The following is a 20092-nucleotide window of genomic DNA, read 5'->3' as shown; positions in this document are numbered from 1 at the left end:
ATACTCTGCCCGAGTGCCTTGCAAGTGCCACGCTTCATTTGTAAAATCTAGTCTGGATTCTGTGTTGACACTGCCAAGCAGCTTCAATGAAAATCATCTCCCAGGCAGCTGCAACTTCCACGTAGTTTTACTCACAGCAGCTCTCCTGATTAGCCCCTGCAGGAGCTGCCACAAGGCTGAACCCAAATCTGCTCTTCAGCGTCACAGACATGCAGAACACAAGGCCGCTGTTATCAAAATTCATAAACGCAACGTGATAACCTTTCTGTTTGGCTTAATCATTTTATATGCTCAGAACAGCCATAGATGTTCACATAATATGCATTGTCTAAGAACTTTAAGCATAAGGCTAGTAATTTATTATGTGAGTTTTTGCCCACCAATGTTATACAATGTACAAGAGCATGGAGAGTTAAAATAACACCAGAAACCATAGCCACCTAAGGTTTTTATTCTAATCTTTTGTATTTAATGACACGCACTCATACTCTTGGTTTCCTGCAGGTTTTCTGTATAACTCAACAGGTGCAAGATATGCATAGTTCGTTCCAATTCTTATGTAGAAAGGGCACAGCATGGAGGTGAGGTTTTATTTAGAATAAATTTTACCATCAAAGAGTTTAATTCAACAGTCCTTATGCTGGAAGAATTTTTTATGAACGTGCAAGGTTTTATTATTACAGTTGTAAGTTTGTGCTTTGTTTGTCCCTTCTGATTTAACTTGCTATAAGGTCTTAGATTCCGACTAGTTATTCTGGATTTAAGGAAATTTTTTCATTCTTGGGTGTGTGACCATGAACGTGTGTATTTGTGTGTGTGTGCCTGTGCACACTCAGCCCATAAAGTAGGGTGGGTTCTCAAGGGACCTAATAAAACTGGGGGCAAAGGCATACAAAAAAGTAACAATCATGCAAGAGACTACATGGGTGGAACATTTTTAGGAGACTAAAGGAAAACAACACAATGGCTTGGAATGGGTAGGAAAGATATGTGAAAGAGGTAGCCTCTGTGTATTGAGCCGAAAAGATGAGCACAAAAAGACCAAAGAAGCCTTGGCAGGAATTTATATGTCATCTCAACATGCCAGTAAATAGTTTTACACAAGTCTCAAATAATTGGAGGTCTTATAAAAGCTCTATGTCAACTCCCCCATCCCTCCACCCTCAACACACACACATTTTGGTGAGAGATGGAGAAATCACTTAAGCTAGACTACACAGCACAGGCAATTATGTCCGAGAAAATTCCCAGGGTGTGGAATAGGTATAAATAAAATAGTAATAGAAGCTGATTTTTATTGAATGATATTGCAGGGTTAGGTACTGTTTTAAGAGAAAGCAGCAAAGAAAATAAATTTTAAAGTGATCTGTGGTAATGAAAAACGATGGGAGGCTGAGTACCATCCAAGGAAGAAAACGGGGAAAGTCATGTTAAGACTTGTGAGTGATAAGGGGAGTGAGGGAAGACAGAAAAGGGAAAACCATGTCAGAAGAATGGGAGAAAGGGAGGGAGAGGGAAAGGGAAAGGGTGGGTGTGGTTCCTGAGTCCTCCCGGCAGCACGGAGGCTGAAATCCCCAACATCAGTACACACTGCTGGGTGGGGCAGCACACAGAGTTTGAGCAGGAGGAGTGGAGTTTTTGTGCAGCCCCCTGATCCAGACAGAGATCACAAGCAGAATCAAGGTCACTGTATAAAATAACAATATTGTATACAATAACAACACAGGGCTCAAATCAGACACAATGTGGTTGGTAAGGAATGGAATTTGCATTGAGACACAGAGAAGTATTTCTGGATCCAAACCATCTGCAGATGAGTAAATCACAGGAAAGGGACACCTGCCCTCTAACCTGATTTAAGCAGTATTTCGTTCATAGCTGATTAGTGTCACAGATGCTCCAGTGAGAAGGGTCTAGATTCTGGAGGGCACTGAAAAAGGAGCTCTCACAAAGCAGGTAGCAATTCAAGAGTTTTGCAAGAAGCTTTAAGAAGGTGAGATCAGTAATGTGAAACAATGTTTAGAATTATGGAAGATGAGGAAAACACTTTATTTAGAGGCTAGAAGTTTGTGATACCTACTGTATAGTTTCAACATACATATAGTTTCAACATATTAAAGGGAGTGAAGGCAAGTAGAAGGAAATGAATGAAGAGAAAATGAATTCAGGAAGCTAAATTCCCCAATATGATCCTTGCTAGTAAAAGAAAGGAAAAATAACACTAGTGTGTTTTATAGGAAAGCAGAGGCAAGATAAAATGCCAGTGGGAAAAGAGAGTTAGATGATAGTATAGCAACTCTTAAAGTCAGATGGGTTGAACTTCAAAGGGTAAGAAAATCCTACTGGAACAAATAGCTCAGCTTGGCAGACTTTTTGGGAGTAACGAAAAGGAGTCTGAACTAGCAAGAGGAATGTTAAATAAAAGTTCCACAAGCAATTTATTGAGCATCTAATAGCACCAAGTCCTGTTCTAGACATTGAAATTCCAAGGCAAGTCAAAATTCTTGTAGGTCCATGGATTAAGGAAAGGCTGATAGAGTAGGTGTGGTTAGGTACAGAGTGAGGTGGGGGGACATGGGGGGGATCTAATCCAGCCTGCAGTTGGGGAGGGAGGTCATGGCAGATTTCTGGATATAAATACTTAGATCTTCATGGAGGACTTCTCTCAAGAAGTTCAGGGATATGGGTAGTTAGCATATAATACCTATGTAAGGGAAAATCTAGGTTTCCTTAATATAACTTCCAATGTTCCACGGTTACTAAGGGAATTATCTATGTTGAGGTGTAGTGGCCCTTCTAACCTTATTTTTACCCTGTAAAAAGATAAACCTTTCTCTTGGAGGTCTCTCACTAATTGTAGTTTTCTCTACCATATGGACCTTAGGGCTTATGGTACTCCCTTGATATCAAAATACCCTTCATCACATGCTCCTAGTACACTGTAGACCAAGCTAAAATCTCTACACAGGCATTTACTAAGACATTTATTAAAGTAAAAGGAAAATAAACTCGGAGTAGCAGTCAACTAAGATAACTGGTTTTAAAATATAGCTTTCTCAACTTCAGCTTGGGACTTTTGTCTTCGTATGGGAAGGACCATCTTTTAAACACTTACATCTAGGATAACTTTTCCTCTGCAAATCTAAGTCCAAAGAATAAGGCCCAGAGAGAGAAAGGTGACTTTCTTTTCTATATAAATTACACCATACACAAGGATTAATACCAGGACTAATACAGAAGAATATTAGAAGTGACTTCATCCCCTTTCTAAGTTCTATGTCAGATATATACACAGAGAGTAGCAAGGGGATCACCTTTCTAAAATAGTCTTTAAGCAGAGAGTGGGGATCAATACTGGGATTCAGCAACATGATTTCTAAGAAGATGGATTAAACTAGGTAGCACCACCTCAGCAATGGAGATATTGAACTATTACAAAACAAATCACAGTCAAGACCCAGTTACTGCCACTGAAGGATGACAACTAATTTGATGACAAAAAATGAGACAGGAATACGATGCTGGAAGTGAGTTTAAAACCACAGGAGGGAGGGAATTCTGGAATGATGGAGTAAGGACCCTAAAAATCTGCATTTCAATAAACCAGTGAGAACAATAGCAAAAGCTGTCAAAGTCAGCTTTTTCAGAACTCTGAAAATTAATCAAAGGCTTGCAACAATTCAAGGAGCGTTATTCAAAAAGAATAACCAAATCTTGGCAATCAGGTCCAAATGGTACAGGATAATACACTTGAGCCAGGTTGGCAGAACAATTTTATTTAGTCCTCTGGACCAAAACTTGGCCAGACCATTCTAGAAGTAGGTTAGTTAACATACATAAAGCATCAGCACTGATAAGTATCACTGAATTTTTCCCTAAAAGTAGACTTTATCCTCATACCTAGCACAAAGCTGGACACACAATTACCTTTTGTAGGAAAAAAAAAAAAATGAATGCTTATATGAATAAATGAGTGAATGATGGCCTGCTCTAGTTTTGTATGAATATTATCTGACTGACTTATTTGTAGAGAAAGTCAGCAAGATGTGTCTAACACTTGCCATTTGGGATCAGTTACTTAAAACTTCTGAATCTTAGTTTCTTCATGTATAAATTGAGATGATAAAAACAGTACTGCCAGCTTTGTGCAGTAGCAGTATCATACACAATAAGGTTTATCCAAGGCACAATCGTTGCTAGTTGATAATAATAGTACTGCTAACTGATAATAATAGTACTGCTAACAATAGATAGATAGATGGTGTTATTGTGAGGGCTAAGAGATAATGTATGTTGAATGCCCAACACAATACCTGGCACAGAACAGATTTCAATAAATGTTTCTTAAATGAATAAATAAATGAATATATGAAAAAATAAACATACAAGATTCCTTTCTGGGGAGGGATAGCTTGAATATAGAGCCACTTTCTTACTGATCCACTGATGTACTGGCTTCTTTACCTTCTTTATACTCCCTTACTAGGTATAAGACTCATCCAAGGAGTGAAGGAATTCCCTTCAGTTTCTTTAAGTCAGGTTGGAAAACAGTAAGAAGAGGAATAAAAAAGAAATGAGATTGAATAAGGAAACAGGGGTGAAATACTGTCAGCTTTGAAAGGGGAAAGACTTTAGAACAATATAGAGGGAATTGAAATAGAAAAAAAAATTTTTAATGTAAAATACTAACACATACAGTTTATATGTTTTAAATATATCATAAAAACTCAAGGAAAAAAATTGTCCATATTGTTATTTAGAGGTGAATGCCTTTGTTAAAGTTTAGTAATAAATTAACAATAATGACCAAAAATTAAGCATGGGGTTCACTGTGTGCCAGTCACTGTTTAAAGGCTTTAGGCATTTTTACTTATATACACCTCACAACACTAAGATACTGTTAGTTTTGCCTTTTGATAATTAGGGAAACTGAGGCATGAAGAGATTAAACAACTTGCCCATGTGTGCTCAAACTAGGGCTAAAATTTGAACCTAAGCAAACACCAGCACTTTTTCACAAAATTCAGTCTTGACTTGGAAAATTTACATTATACTTTAAGTCATTACATAACATAATTTATCTTTTTTTAGTATTTTATGAAAATAGAGGCTATGTGGAATTATGAATGACACTGGAAAAAGAAATAGACTTAAGCATGAGGCCCAGAAGTGAGACTTGTACTACAAAATATTTTCTACAGCTAACTAGGCTTCTGCCCTCTTGTTCACACTAATCCCAGAATCACAAGCAACTGCTGACACAATTGTGTATGTCTCTACTTTCATATTTGATGGGGTTTGGGATATTTTCTACCTCAGCTCCAGGCATTTTTCTCAGGAAACATCTTATGAATAGAAATATGTGATGTGTTAAGAGAGAAGGGCTGTAAGGAGATATAACTACTTCTGAATTGATCAACGTTGGCTATGTAATATGGGACTGGTAATTTAAACTTGATTTACCTTTGTTTCCTTGTCTCAAAAATTAACACACCACCATACTGTATTATATGATTCAAGGTTGCTAAGTGACCAGACCTTAAATGTTCTAATCACAAAAAATAAATGATAATTATGTGATGTGATAGAGCTGTTACCTACCTCTATGGTACTGATCACACCGAATATATGAATGTGTCAAGTCAACATGTTGTATGCCTTAACTCACACAATGTTATATGTCAATTATATCTCAGTAAAAAAATGCATTGAAAGGAAAAAAATTAACACAACAGACTGTGCCAGTCTGATTCCTCTGAGCTGTAACAAGTCATGGCTGAGAGGAATACCCTTTGTGCTCCATCCAGGGCTTTCTGCCTGTTTAGTTGCCTTAGTTCATTTTCCTCTTTGTGACTCCTGCTGTCACATACTCTTAACTGAACTGTGCTATGACTTATTCGTCAGGTCATTGCTTTCCATAGAGCTGTGTGATAAATGAAAATAATTCACAGTTTCTGTTAGAAGGCCTCCCTACTCTGGCTTACAGTACAGCCTTCTAACATGATTTCTGTAAATCTTGTGACAAGAATTTCTAGAAATTTCTCTTCAAAAGTTTGTTTCTTTTTAAATTTGTTGCAAATACTTGAACTTTAAGAAATTCCATTTCCTTTACACTATATGAAACATACTGAAAATATGTTTGCTGTATTTCTTATTATAAAATCTTTCCCCTGGGGTAAAGTAGATGCTATGATAATGTTTTCTGTTTTACTTTAAAAAAAAACACAATAAGAACATAGATTTCTAATCTTACTTTTAACAAAATATATGGTTGGAAAAAGATGGACTCAATAAAATACCATAGATTAATTAACATAAGGTTCATATAATTCTATCGTTAAATCAAATAGTCCAAAATTATATCAGTTCAACATAAGGGTAGGCAGAGAAATTTGATCTGAAAAAATTTTCAAGTGGAAAAGAATTGTGACTTGAAGTTTATAATGTCTCTTTTTTAAGTGCCCATAAGTACAGCCCTAATTTTAAAATGTTTCTAGACTTAAAACACATGACTAACTCACATTTTGATTTTTTAAATGTAAACTTTTATATTGAGAATGCAAATTTATGTGTTTTAATTCTTATCTTATTTTAAGATAGAACAAATTTAGTAGAGAATTCTTTCATCTTGGCAAAAAATAAAGGGAATTTACCTCCCTTAGTATCTAATTCTTTTGAGGCAGAAAGTTCAGTGTGAAAGAATAGTTATGTGATAAAACTATGAATAAAATCCTGAGCTTAGTCTGAAAAGAAACAGTGAAATATAACAGATTTACTGTTATTTTGCATGTTTTATCTGTTGGGAAACATTATATGAGAACTATGCTACTATAACTATTAGTTATCCAACCATTTCCTTTACACATTTTTAGTACACTCCTCTTACTGTATGAAAAACAATCATTTTTAGGTTTATCAAGGACAGGTGGGGAATCCAGAGATAAAATGGTAAAAGTAGAAAATTATTCTTATATAATTGTGTCCTTCTGGTCATTCTTTCATTCAATATGTAATTTTTAACCCTCTGCTTTTTCTAATCATTATAAATACCAAGTCAGCACTGCTGAGCTTAAGGAGTTTTACATTCCAGTAAGGGAAAAGGGATGGATAAAAAAATAAGGGTGCTATGATAAGAGACCACAAAAGAGGATGTGGTCTATCCTTTGGGAAAAGTGAGGAGCACACATAGAGGTGGTAACACTGAGCATATTTTGATGATGAGTATCTGCCAGACTGGTGGTGGTGATGGGGTGGAGAATAAGAAGACTATTCTATGGGAAGGGCATAGTGTGACCAGAAGACATGGAGACCTGAAACACCATGGATCGTTAGGAAAAGGCTTGAGGGTGGGCGATATCTGTATCTGTTGGGGACTAGGGTAGGGTGGGAGTGATGGTAAAGTAGAGGTAACTGGACAAAGCTCAAATAATGGTCTCCCATCATCAGGTACTATCCTGTTATGAAGATATGAAAAGGTTTTAGGCAGAAAAGTAACTATTCACATTTGTATTTTAGAAGATCACTCTAACAACACTGTGAACAGTAGACTGAAAAGGTTAGCCTAGAGACAAGGGGCACCAAATTGTGTATTTTGCGATGAATTAGTTGTAGGTGATTAGGAGGTGGTGACTACTTGGCTAGTATCCAAATTTCTGGGCGTCTGGATAGATAATGAGATGTTGAATAAAGGTGCAGTATCATTTTGGGTAAAAAATAATCTCATTGCGTTTCATCATATTGTGCTTGAGGTACCTACGATATATAAAAGTAGAGATGCCTACAGTGAATAATAATTAATAATAATGATAATAACGACGTGGAAGTTGTGGCCTTATAGCTGATAGACTGAGCCATGTTGTGCAATATGTCAGGAAGAGTATATAGAATGAAAATAGGAAGGTGACTAACCATTAAATTCATGTTTAAGAACTTACATAAATTATTTTGTTTCTGGAGTGTTTTAATATTCTTATCTAAATAAGCACAACTGCTAATATAGGATTGAGATTTTCAGAATGGCAAAGTATACTTGCTACATTTGTTCCTTCTACAAGTATTCCAGGCATATGTAATGTGACCATATGGTAAGTATTATATTTGTCAATTATTCAGAAATTGTGCTTAAAAGGCAGTTGTGCTTAAAGACAGAAATTAGGACATTCAGGTTAAGCTAAATTGAATATTTATATATATCTAAATAGTGTGTAGACATAATTTCTTAATATGAGTTTTCATTTTAAAAAATCAAATAAAACAGAATTTAAGATTGTTTTCCAGATGATCTAATTCAATGTGATACTTCTTTCTTGAAAATAAATAATACTTTAAATTTTCAAAATACTGTCTCATTCACTGTAACCAATAGACTATCACCACATCCTCAGGAGAGAGATAGGGCATTTATTATTTCTATTTAACAGAACGGAAACTGAAATATTGAGAGGTTAACTGATTTGTTCAAGATCACATCTTCAATAAATGACCTAAGTATAGGAATTCTAACTCATTGCCCTTTTGAGTTTTCTAAAATATTACTCTGGCCCCCTTTGTTTTCTTGTTAGGAGATAGATTACAAATATTTATGTATTTATAATTAGACATTATTAATCACAATTATTATTATTCTAAAGTTTTGATATACTGCAGCAGCATATGTATGCAATTTGGTTGATTACATAAAATACATATGAATACATGAGTACATAATTAGTTAACATGAGTATTAATTTCTGTATTGGATACTTCCATTTGGCCCTCCGGTTCTGCTCTCTGCCCTCTCCACCCTACTTTCTGCCCTGGGAGACCAACCTGTATAGCTAACATCGATAGGTTCCCACCCTCTGACTTACAGTTGAGTTAGGCCAATCTGAGGCACAAGAAATAAGATTAAAAGGCAGGAGGATAGAAATATAGAGTCAGTAGTTCCCTCTTTTTCTCATCCTCTGCAATTACCTTAGGCTGGTATGTCCAGTGACAGAAGGGCACTGCTTACTCAGACTGGCCTTTTCTACACCACGCTCAATCCTTCCCGATTCCAGCAACCTCTCCCTTCCCTCATCCACACAGGATGAGGGGTGGTAACAGCTTGAGACATATACTCTAGTCCTTGTGGTCCCCCCACCTTTTCCCATGCTTTTGCAACTAGTTGCTTTACCAATAAACCCTCCCCAGATGATCCTAATTTGAGTGTGCCATCTGTTTGCTGTAAGTGCCAAGCATAATGCAATCTCTAAATCAAGAATGACTTTTATCATCATTAATCCATTTTTGAAAGCAGATCTATTCTAGAGATCATCTATTAACAAAAATAAAATACCATTCTAAAGCCTCCTTAAATAATTTGTTGGTAAAATGAGGAATATATAAATAAATTAGGCATTTTCAATTATTTAAATGAATATTTAAATAAACTCACTTAAAATAGTCCAAATATTGTAAACTCATTTCCAAAAATAAACTTTCCAAATATTGTATGGCAATATTGTCTTCTTCGTCTATTGCCTTTCTAAGTCTTTTATATTTTCCAAGCATCATTTGGATCAGATTAGGAAAACAAATGACTGCTATAAAATGGTCAAGTTTGTGTTTGAGATTCATTTACTAACAAACAGGATCTTATGGCAAAGGCTAGGATGAACAAGCTCTTAATCTCTCAAAAACCTCTATATGATGGGCAGCTTGATCATAAGAATTGTTCAGTGACAAAGGTTTATCATAGAGAATGAGCTTTTGAGTCACACAGCCTTGGCCTAGAACCCTGGCTCCAATAGTTAATAACTGGATGAATTTAGGCAAGTCATTTAACGTGTTCCATTGTTTATAATAAGGTAGGTAATAGGACTGACTTACCTTGCAGTGTTGTTGGGAAGATTACATAAGAATGAAATGAATGGCAATGCAGTATATTGGGAAGAACATAGGCTTTGGAGTCAAAACAATTTATGTCAAATACTGGCTTTTCCACTTCCTAGTCATGTTCCCTCAGGGAACTTAGTTACTTAACTTCCCTAAGCCTCAGTTTATCTATCTGTTTAAAAATATAGGAAAAAAAACTCCTGGTTTACATACCCATTTTAAGAATTAAATAAACAGTTATATGTAGTAGAATGGGGTTTGAACTCAGCAAGACTCCAGAATACAGGGAACCTATATATCCAAGACCATTCTTTTATGTTCCAAGAAGGCAGAATCTCATATTGATTAATCATGTGGACCCTGATGTCAACCTGCCTAGTATGAGTCCTGGTTCCATATTCACTGCTGTTGTGACATGTTCTTAAGCAAGTTACATAATCTAACTTTCTGTGCTTGAAAAATGGTTATAATAATAGTATCTACCTCTTAGAATTATTGTGAAAATTAAATAACATAATGTCTCTAAAGCATTTGCTATAGTGCTTGGCATATTTAGTTAGTGCTCAATCAATGTAATACACATATAATGACTAAAGATGTTATTCAGAAAATTAAATAAATACAGAGGAACACATATCTGTCTTGACTCCCAAGAATATTATTTCTGTAATATTATCTTTTTTTCCAAGTAAAAAGGAGAATATATAAAGATATGTAATTATGTATAATTAACTGTGAACTTTGGGCTAGTAGAAGTATTATATTTAAACAACATATTTGGAAAAATATAACCATTTGAGAACTAACTTTGTGTAACTACACACACACACACACACACACACACACACAAACTAAATTTAGATTTGTTCAGATTTAGATTCCCTAAGAAGAAAGGATTCTTTTCAACCTCCAGTAGAAAATTTCTATTTATCTTTTGTTTCCTTCTGAAATCCCTATCATTTTCCTTAGCTCTTGTGGGAAACACAAACTGGTGATAAACCTGACATCTCTGTGGCCAGGTTCTGAGTCTATGTGAGATCATTTTCATCACAAAATAATGATAATTCAATTCCTGAAACTCCATTTGGCTACATCTTTTACCTTACAATATTTCTTTTAATAATGATATTTTGAGAAGTTTAGAAGTGATTAATTGTGAAATAAATCTATCTCTAAGAGTTCTAAAGTTGAGACCCTTCACATATATGATATTTATACTTAGATCAAGAGAACATAAAATGCAGAATGATATCTCTCCTTCTAGAGCTTTCTTTTAATTACTGTTCACCTCTTCCCTTTATAGCCCTGTGAGTAGCTGCCCCTTAGCAATCTGAGTAACCAATCTTCAGTAGGCATCTTTTGTAATTTCAGTCAGTCTGCTTTCATTTCCTGTAGCCTCTTCAGAATAGGGCTCCACATCTTTGTGCTTCTTGAGTTGTTTTCTAGCTGGTCTATTATGATGCTTTGAGAATTTTTTTAAAAGTCACTTCTTTGTATTTGTCCAAAGATATGGTTTGGATCCTTGTTGACTGAATTTCTAGGCCATGATTTTGGTTTTATCTGCAATATCATGATTTATATGGATGTAGATATTTGCTATATTCTAAACACAGACCTTGTCCCGGGATTAATAAATGTCAAGTCTCCAGGGCAGTCTTGAGTGTTGTAAGAGCCTGATGACCAAAGCCTGAATTGGTTGTATTACCAAGAAAAGTAACACTAGAGTTTAATGAAAAGATAAATAACTGAATGTTTAAAAATGATGCTTGATTGTAAAAGTTTAGGGATAAAGTACTTGACAAAAATATCATCTGTGCTTTATAATTTTTAATTGAGATATTCAAATACACCCAATAGCTAACCTAGACTCCTAAGAATCCTGATTGATACCACAGATTGTCAGTTATAAAATAAAAAACCTTATGTATTTTAAAATATCAATACATTTCCACTTTTTCCCCAAAAAAAGCTTAAGAGCAATTGCAGAGAGACTTATCTAGAGGCCAGCCTACCCCTAAATATCCAACCAACTGCCGTGTAAAGTTAAAACATCTGACAAGTCTTGGAGGTAGTTTAATTGTGCCAAGCATATTTATGACCTTAACAATAAAAACTTGGAAAATGTCATTTAGTTTATTTGGCTTTTATGGATGTTGTCTCCAACATTAAATATTATATGGGCTGAAGATGGATGGCAGCAATAATTAAATAATGTTTTAATATTTGAAGGCCATAGACTGCATCAATCTCCAGTGTTCTCCTCTTTTGTTAAATTAGCTATATAGCGATGGGTTATACTAGTTCCTATGTATATTCTACAAATGTTTTTTTATGTGGAACTTCCCAAAGCCTTGCAAAAGGAAAATTCAGTCATAATTGAGTCAAAGAAAATGTTAAAGGGAAAATAACTTTGATAAAGATACCCTATCATAGTAATATTTCAAATGGAAATTCAATCAAGTGTATTTGCCAGGAGTTTTATAATATTGTGAAGCTCATATTGACATGATATATACATGTAAGTATTAAATCATATCCCTGATGATTTAATATAGTGCCTAGCACTCTACTTGTAAGATATGAAGCACTCTGCAGGTAACAATCTTAATACTTACCACATTGCAATAACACTTCTTCCTGGTACTCTCTAGTTTAACGAGGCCTAGACTGTGAGATACTTGAACAGAAAAATTTTTATCTATTTTAAAAAACTAACAATAACAGCTGAACTTTACATGGCAGCTGCTCATCTGCTATGTTCTAGACACTATTCTAGGTGCCTTGCATATGTTAACTCAAAATCGTCATGACGCTTTGAAGGCATTTTTATTACTATTAGCTAATGTTTTACTGATGAGGGAACTGAAGCACAGATGAAGGAACTAGATTCCAAGGAATTTGCTAAAGGCTCACAGCTGATTAAGTGTCAGAACCCAGCTGTTACAGCCCTGACATCTGTGTTCTGAACCAGTGCAAAATGAAGTGCCTGCTTCTTAGTGGTTCACTTAATTTTGGTTGAACCAAAATATGTAACTTAGTATTTCCTGATTATAGTTTACAGAAATCTTTGCTTCTGGATCCAGAGGAATAATTTTGGAGCTACAACTTGGAGAAACTTCTCTTTCCTTCTGTTTATTTTATAGGAGGAGAAGGTATTAATTTCTTTTTTCTCTTGAAATTATAGATTTTCATCTATAGGCTTATGAAAATCTGATTCTTGACTGGCAGTTTGTAGAATTGGTTTGGTGTCTGTAGTAAAGATCATTATATTTTACCATAACTTGCTTTCAAATGCCTCATCATTCAACTGTGCTTACTTTTTACATGCCTGAAAAAAAATGTTTAAGATGCATTAGAGAACACATTTAAGAAATTTTATGATAAATTTATATGTAAAACAAGAATGTCTGGCATCATATGATGAAATGTTTTGTAGAACTAGTCACATATTACATTTTGCTAAAATTAGGTATAATTATATCACTGATTGGCTTTATTAAGTCTCAAGTCATGTCTGTATGTATTTGGTGGGATAAAGTACATTCTCTCATTGTGACAAACTGTGATGGGTGATGTTATCTCTCTTCTCCTCCATTAATGGAATTCAGCCATACTTGAAATTTTAATAGTTGTATCCTCTCTTAAATAATATGCATCTCTAACATACAGTGAAGCTCTTAAAGCACAATAATTTAGAAATTGGTTTGATTGAATAGATTTTTTTTAAAAATTCTATAATTGTTCAGGACTTTACATGCATTAAGAGAAATCTATTATTATTAGGTGACATTTAGTTTAGTTTGGTTTAGTTTTCTCAATAAGGGCAGCATTTAAAGTTCCTAACTCTTTCTGGGTCTATCAATAGTTATGTGTTATTTTCATGTTTTTATTTATTAGTATTTAATGTGGGAATTTTAGAAACTGTAAAGTTTCCATTAAATTAATAAAATGTATGCAAAACCTACTTCTAATATAGGTTGTTATTAAATATGCACAACATTTTAAAATAATAAAACAAAATTTCAATGAATATTTATTTAGTGCCTACATTATGACTGATATTGCTTGGGCAATTTTACTTACAATAGCTTCTTGCTCCATTTACTTAACATTTTTATAATGCCAATTTTTCTCCAGATCAGAATTGCACTTTCAAAGCTTTCCAGTATTCAGCAACTGTGACATTTATATTTTCACAGGCCCCTTGACCTTCACATGAAGGTCCAGTTCTCTGATATTCTCAACAAGGAATACATGCTACCAGGCTGGCTAAGAACGATCTCCCCAGGTTGTCATACCTGGACATCTGCCTTTATCTCAGTTCTAGTATCCTTGTCTTGGTAAGACAGAACATTAGGCCTTTGAGGAATAGTGTATACTTTGTTTCTGACAACTTTTCCTCTTGGGGACAGTGTAGTATAATAGCAAAGAGGGCAGATTCTGGGGTTCAAAACCTGTTCTACCACAAAGCCTGCAGGTGGTCCAAGGTGAGTCCCTTGGCCTCAGGAAGGCTACACAGGAATATGCCTTTTGGTCTGAAGGACAGTCCTATCTCCCAATATGAATGACCACATAAAGACATTTGTTCTTTTCTGAACTTAAGTTCAGACCTCTAAAATGTGGGAATGATGTTTGTTAACTTGAAATCTTGCTCACAGGAAAAATGTGATTATACCTATGGTACGTAGTATGCACCAAACAAATGTTAGTTTCCCAACCTTTCCTGTCTCTCATTTATTCTCTAACATTAAATTTGGATGGTCTCATTGTTGCCCTGTGCATGACTATGTTCATAGTTGCTGACTCTTTCTTTTTTTCTCCTCAGTTAAAATCCTTCATTATCCTACAGATGTATTCACAAAAGTGCAATAAAGACGCTATATCAAGAATGCTTATTATGTGTTTTGTAAATAATAGCAAACACCTAAAAACAATTAAATGTTTATTTATCAGTATGAAGCTGGTTTAATAAAGTATTGTAAGTGTCTTCAGTTGAAAACTTCCTAACTGTTAAAAAGGTATACTAATAATATGTAGGAATATCCAGGATATAGTAAATAAAACAGGTGGACCACAGAGGATTTTTAGGGTAGTGGAACTACTCTGTATGATACTATCATGGGGGATACATGTCATTATAAAATTGTCCAGATACACAGAATGCACACCAGCAAGAGTGAACCCTCATGTAAACTATGGACTCTGAGTGATTATGATGTGTCAACGTAGGTTCTTCAGTTTTAACAAAGGTACCACTCTGGTGGGGAATGCTGATAGTCGGGGAGGCTCTGCATGTGTGGGGACAGGGGATATATGGAAGATCTTTGTACCTTCCTTTCAATTTTGCTGTGAACCTAAAACTGCTCTAAAATATAAAGTCTGTTAAAAGAAAAAAGAAAACAAGTGGCAGAACACTGTTACATGTAGGAGTGTCAAAACCATTAACAGAGATTAACTCTGAGACTAGGTTCAGAACACTTACTTTTCACTTCATGCTCCCCTCTCTTTTTTTTTATAAAGAAGGTCAGTTAAACAGCTCTAACAAGACAGTCATCTTTTATTTTAATCATGTGTTCTTACAAATGATACTTTTCTTATTACTGAATGGGAAGACTAAAATGCAAAAGGTTAAATAAAGTTTAGTGTTGGCAAGGAATATAGTCACTTAGTTCCTTGCTAGTGAACCATAAAGTCGATTCAGTTTTAGAAGATAATTTGGCCGTTTTTTCACAATTTAAAATATGTATAACATCTGACCCAGCAAGTCTATACCTAGAAATCCTGGCATAAATCCTTACAAATTTTACAAACATCTGTATGGATTTATACATATATTCTCAAAAGCACTTATCAGAGTTTGTTCTTATCAATTGTGAAAAGGAAAAACTGAAAATAATCTGAAGGCCCATTAATAAAGTAAGTTATGGCACAAATGCAATAAATACAAGTCAACAGCTAACAAAATAGGTAGATTGTACATACTACCCTGAAATAATGTCCATAATATATTACTGTGTGAATAAAGTAAATGGAACCTGATTTAGTAGAAACAACTAGTGAAAATATTATGGAACTGTACTGAATTTAAGGCATCATTGTCTCTAGGGCAGTGAGTGCTGTGCATTATTTTTATAATTAAAAGCTTTTTTGAAAGACAATATTTTGCTGCCTGCCTCTGTGTGTCCACTATCATCACCCTGTCTGTTGTCTGGTCACCTTAACCCGGATTAGAGAAGGAAAGAATCTGGAGGTGAAGGTCTCTAAGATTACCTTATTTATCCCGCTTTCTAAGACTTGAAACTTCCTGCCAAACTGTTGGCCAGTTTATGCTTGAAGCCCTCCATTGAGATCTCACTAGAACTGGTGCAGCTCCACACATTGCTAGGCTTGGAAGTCCAAGATCAAGTTGCTGTCAGGGTTGGTTAATGGTAAGACCTCTCTTCCTGATTTGCAGATCGCCAACTTCTTGCTGTCCCCTCACATGACCTTTCTGCTGTGCATACTCAGAGAGAGAGAGAGAGAGATATCTCTCTGGTCTCTCGTTCTCTTCTTGTAAGGACACCAGTCCTATCAGAATAAGACTTCACCCTTATGACCTCCCTTAGCATTTCTTACATCCGTATAAGGCCTATCTCCAAATACAGTCACACTGGGGGTTAGGGCTTCAACATATGAATTTTGGGGGACACAATTCAGTGCTTACAAGCAATTTCTAATTCATAGGGCCCCCATGAGCCTTAAAGAAGCTAACCCTGTAAAGCACTTGGTATGATATAAGCACTCAATTCATTTTAGCTGGCAATATCTTTATTACAGCTTTGGTTATGATTATTCAGGTAAACAACAAATCAAAGTCTTATGTTACTCTGGGTTGCTCACACAATATTTTTCCTGTACTCTGAAAATTATACCTTTTTTTTTTTTGCTCTTTTTAGGCTAGTCCCTCACTGTCCTATACATAATAAAATCCTTGGTTTTTTCCTCTGTGTGTGAGGTTTTTTTTCCCCCTTACATCGTTCTTTACCTAGTGTCAAATAACAAATTGGGACTTAAGTAAGGAGACTTTATTTGGAGACTAATGCAAGAGTTGGAAAGGGATGATTGCAATAGGGTGAGGGGAACTATTGCAATAGAACACTCCAACCATGAGATGTGCAAGTGTTTGGGCAGAAAAAGGCTTTTCTTTTATAGGGGGAGGTAAAGAAAATTTGAAAGACCCTGAATAGTGGAATGCGTGAGTGGCATGATCACATAGTTGGTTAGAGAATATCTTCCCTTGAGTTAGCTGATTCTTAGGAGAGTACCTTACAGAGGGATTTTATGCTAGTTCATGCTGAGGGGGGATCAACGTTCTGGAATCCTGAGGAAGGAGAGAAACTTAAGTTTGGACAAGTCAAGTTTGTGGACATTTTGTCCAGGTTGGTCAATGAAACAAACAGCTCAGCTGATCATTTATGAAAGAATGAGAATTCAGAGGGTCTGTGTCTGGCCTTGCCATAGGTGAACAGGAGAGCATGCGTGAGTATTATCCAAGTTGTATGGGGAAGGTGATTCTTTGAAGTAAACTGTTTCCTAGAAAAGGGTGGTGGTTTTCTTAACAGTCATAACAGGTAGGTAAAATGTAATGTTGTCACTAGAAGTATTCTCCTCTCTCCCTTCTACCCATAAACATCTTAATTCCTTTTAAAAGGTCCGTGTCCTCCATCAGGCCTTCTAAAAAACAAAAAACAAAAAAACTATTCTAGTTTATATAAAACAAGCTCTAGTTTAAATTATGGACAGTTAAAATTGTGACTCCCCATTTTTTTCTTTCATGACTTCTCAACTAGATCATAAGCTTCTTGGGAAAACTTTTGATTTCTTATCTCTCTTCATCCTCTTTACATGGTGGGGGCACATATGGATTTCAGTAAGACCTGATGAATGGCTGATGATTCCCAGGTTCACTATTCTTTTTTCCTGTAAGTCTGTGGGTTCTAGAATCACAACATGTAGGCGTGAAAGCCCACTCCAAAACTCCCTAGCTAAGTGGCCTTACTTAATTTACATAATGATTTCATGCTAGAGTTTCCTCATCTATAAAATAGAGAAAAGTATTAACTATCTCATAGGTTGTTGTATGGATTAAAAGTGTTCAGATCATTACCTGTCACATTGTAAGTACTCAATAGTTGTTAGATATTATTATTAATTAGCTTTTGTAATGTTATAATGACTGAATTTGAAAACAGAATGGTGTTATTTTTCCTAACTACCAGATGATGCATGGAATTGGTGTCACTGTATTCTATAAAAATATTTTTTTCAGAAAGCACTCTATTGTGCAAGACAAGCAGATTGTTTCTACTTATACTCCAAAAAAATCTGTCTCCTTTTTAAGGTTATGGATATGCTCCTTATCTCCTGTCTGTGATTTATCACATAATATCACACTATGACATAATACAATAACCCCTAATATAATCATTACCCTTATTACTGGGGTCATACCACATATCTGACCCTCTGGGTCATCTGGCTGTTTGTCCAGTCTTCCGAACTCCACCTGGTGGTTTATCCACTTGAGAACTCATCCCTGTGATTCTTTCCTTTCACTTGGCAATCCTTCACTAAACCAGTTGATAAACTTCATTTAGCTCATTTTTCTACCCTGGATTCCCGACCATAACCACCATGTGTATTTCATTCTGATATACTTTGCATAGGAAAATATATATATTTACTCAGTTCACCTTCTAATAGTAATAAAATAATATAATAACAATACAGAGTAGAAAAGGTAAGACAAAATTCTCTAAAAATAACATAAGGCAGAGGATAGATAAGTAACAACAAAGGCTGACAAAGATAATGCAAGCTATTTGGCAAAAGCCTGGACGAACTAACAAATTGTTCTTGTCCCCCATGGTTAAAAAATAAGGGGAAATAAAGAAAAAACCTAAAAACCTGAAAATCAAACAATCAGAAAAGACATTTAAAAGCTAATTTCATTTTTAACCTATCTAAATTTTTTCTTGTTTATTTTTAACAGTTTTTTCCCAGAGATTATTTCCCATTGGAATCAAATCTACATGAATTTTCTCCTAGAGGTTTATTTTATAATTTCTTATTAAGAGAAATAGCAAGAGAATGTGAGTATAGTACAATTTTCCTTTAGGGAATAATTTTCTGATCATTTGCAAAAGATTTTCTTCAAATATTTCTGCCAAAATATTATATATCCAGTTTGCTCTAAATAGAATGTCTAATTGAGGACCTAAAGATTAATATTGATACTTTACATTTAAGTGGTCCTTAAGCATTTAAAAGATATTTTTATAGGTAGTTTTATTGATGTCTGGCAGCAATCCATTGAGATCAGCAGTCTGGGTTTATTATTCTCATTTACAGATGCGGTAACTGAGAGTCAGAGAGGTATACCCTTGGATTACCAATAACATCGTGCAAGAGCTGAATATTCAGAAAAGAATACACAAAAGGACACAAGTTCATATTTTTTAAAAATTAAAAACAGGGGGAAAGAACTTATATATTTAATTTCCTTTCCCCCCCTCTACAAATCCATTGGACTCCATCTCTCATTTTACAGATGAAGTTCAGAGGTATAAAGAGACGCCGACACATTATCTTGTTCCTCTGTTTTGAACTGTCAGTTAATGGTAAGCTCAAAGGATAACTCAGCTCTCCTGACTGTCTAGTAAAACTTGGAAGTCCATTTTTGAATACAGGTTGTAGACATGCAAGTCATTCAACTCATGTTTCTTAAAATAATTCTTCCTCTGAAATTTGTCAAAATGGTTTGTGAAAGAAGGTAGACCCTCAAAAATGTTTGGTACTGAAAAGCACGAACTTGAACTATGTAAATCACTTTAAGTATCATACAGCTCATGGCTGTTTTCTTTATTGTTATATTAATGAATGTGATGAGAATAATAATGAAGTCTTCTACCACACAAATATTCAATTGCCTCTAATATATTTTAAAAACCTCCTATTAAAAGAGTCCTTTCGAAAAATATATTTCTAAAAGCAAATTCTGTTTTTCTTTCTAAGACATTATTGCTCCAAAGGAGGAGAATTACTGCCAGGTTCCAGCCACGCTCACATTATTATAAAGGAATCAGTCACAAGTTTCATGAAATTGCTTTTTTACCAGTCAATGAGAACCTACTGTGAAAAAGGCCATTTTAAATTTTTTGTTTGTTTTTTGTTTTGTTTTCCAGGATTAGTCTTATAT

The sequence above is a fragment of the Balaenoptera ricei genome, chromosome 2 (assembly GCF_028023285.1).
Source record: "Balaenoptera ricei isolate mBalRic1 chromosome 2, mBalRic1.hap2, whole genome shotgun sequence".
NCBI lineage: Eukaryota > Metazoa > Chordata > Mammalia > Artiodactyla > Balaenopteridae > Balaenoptera > Balaenoptera ricei.
This window is presented reverse-complemented; position numbering follows the sequence as displayed.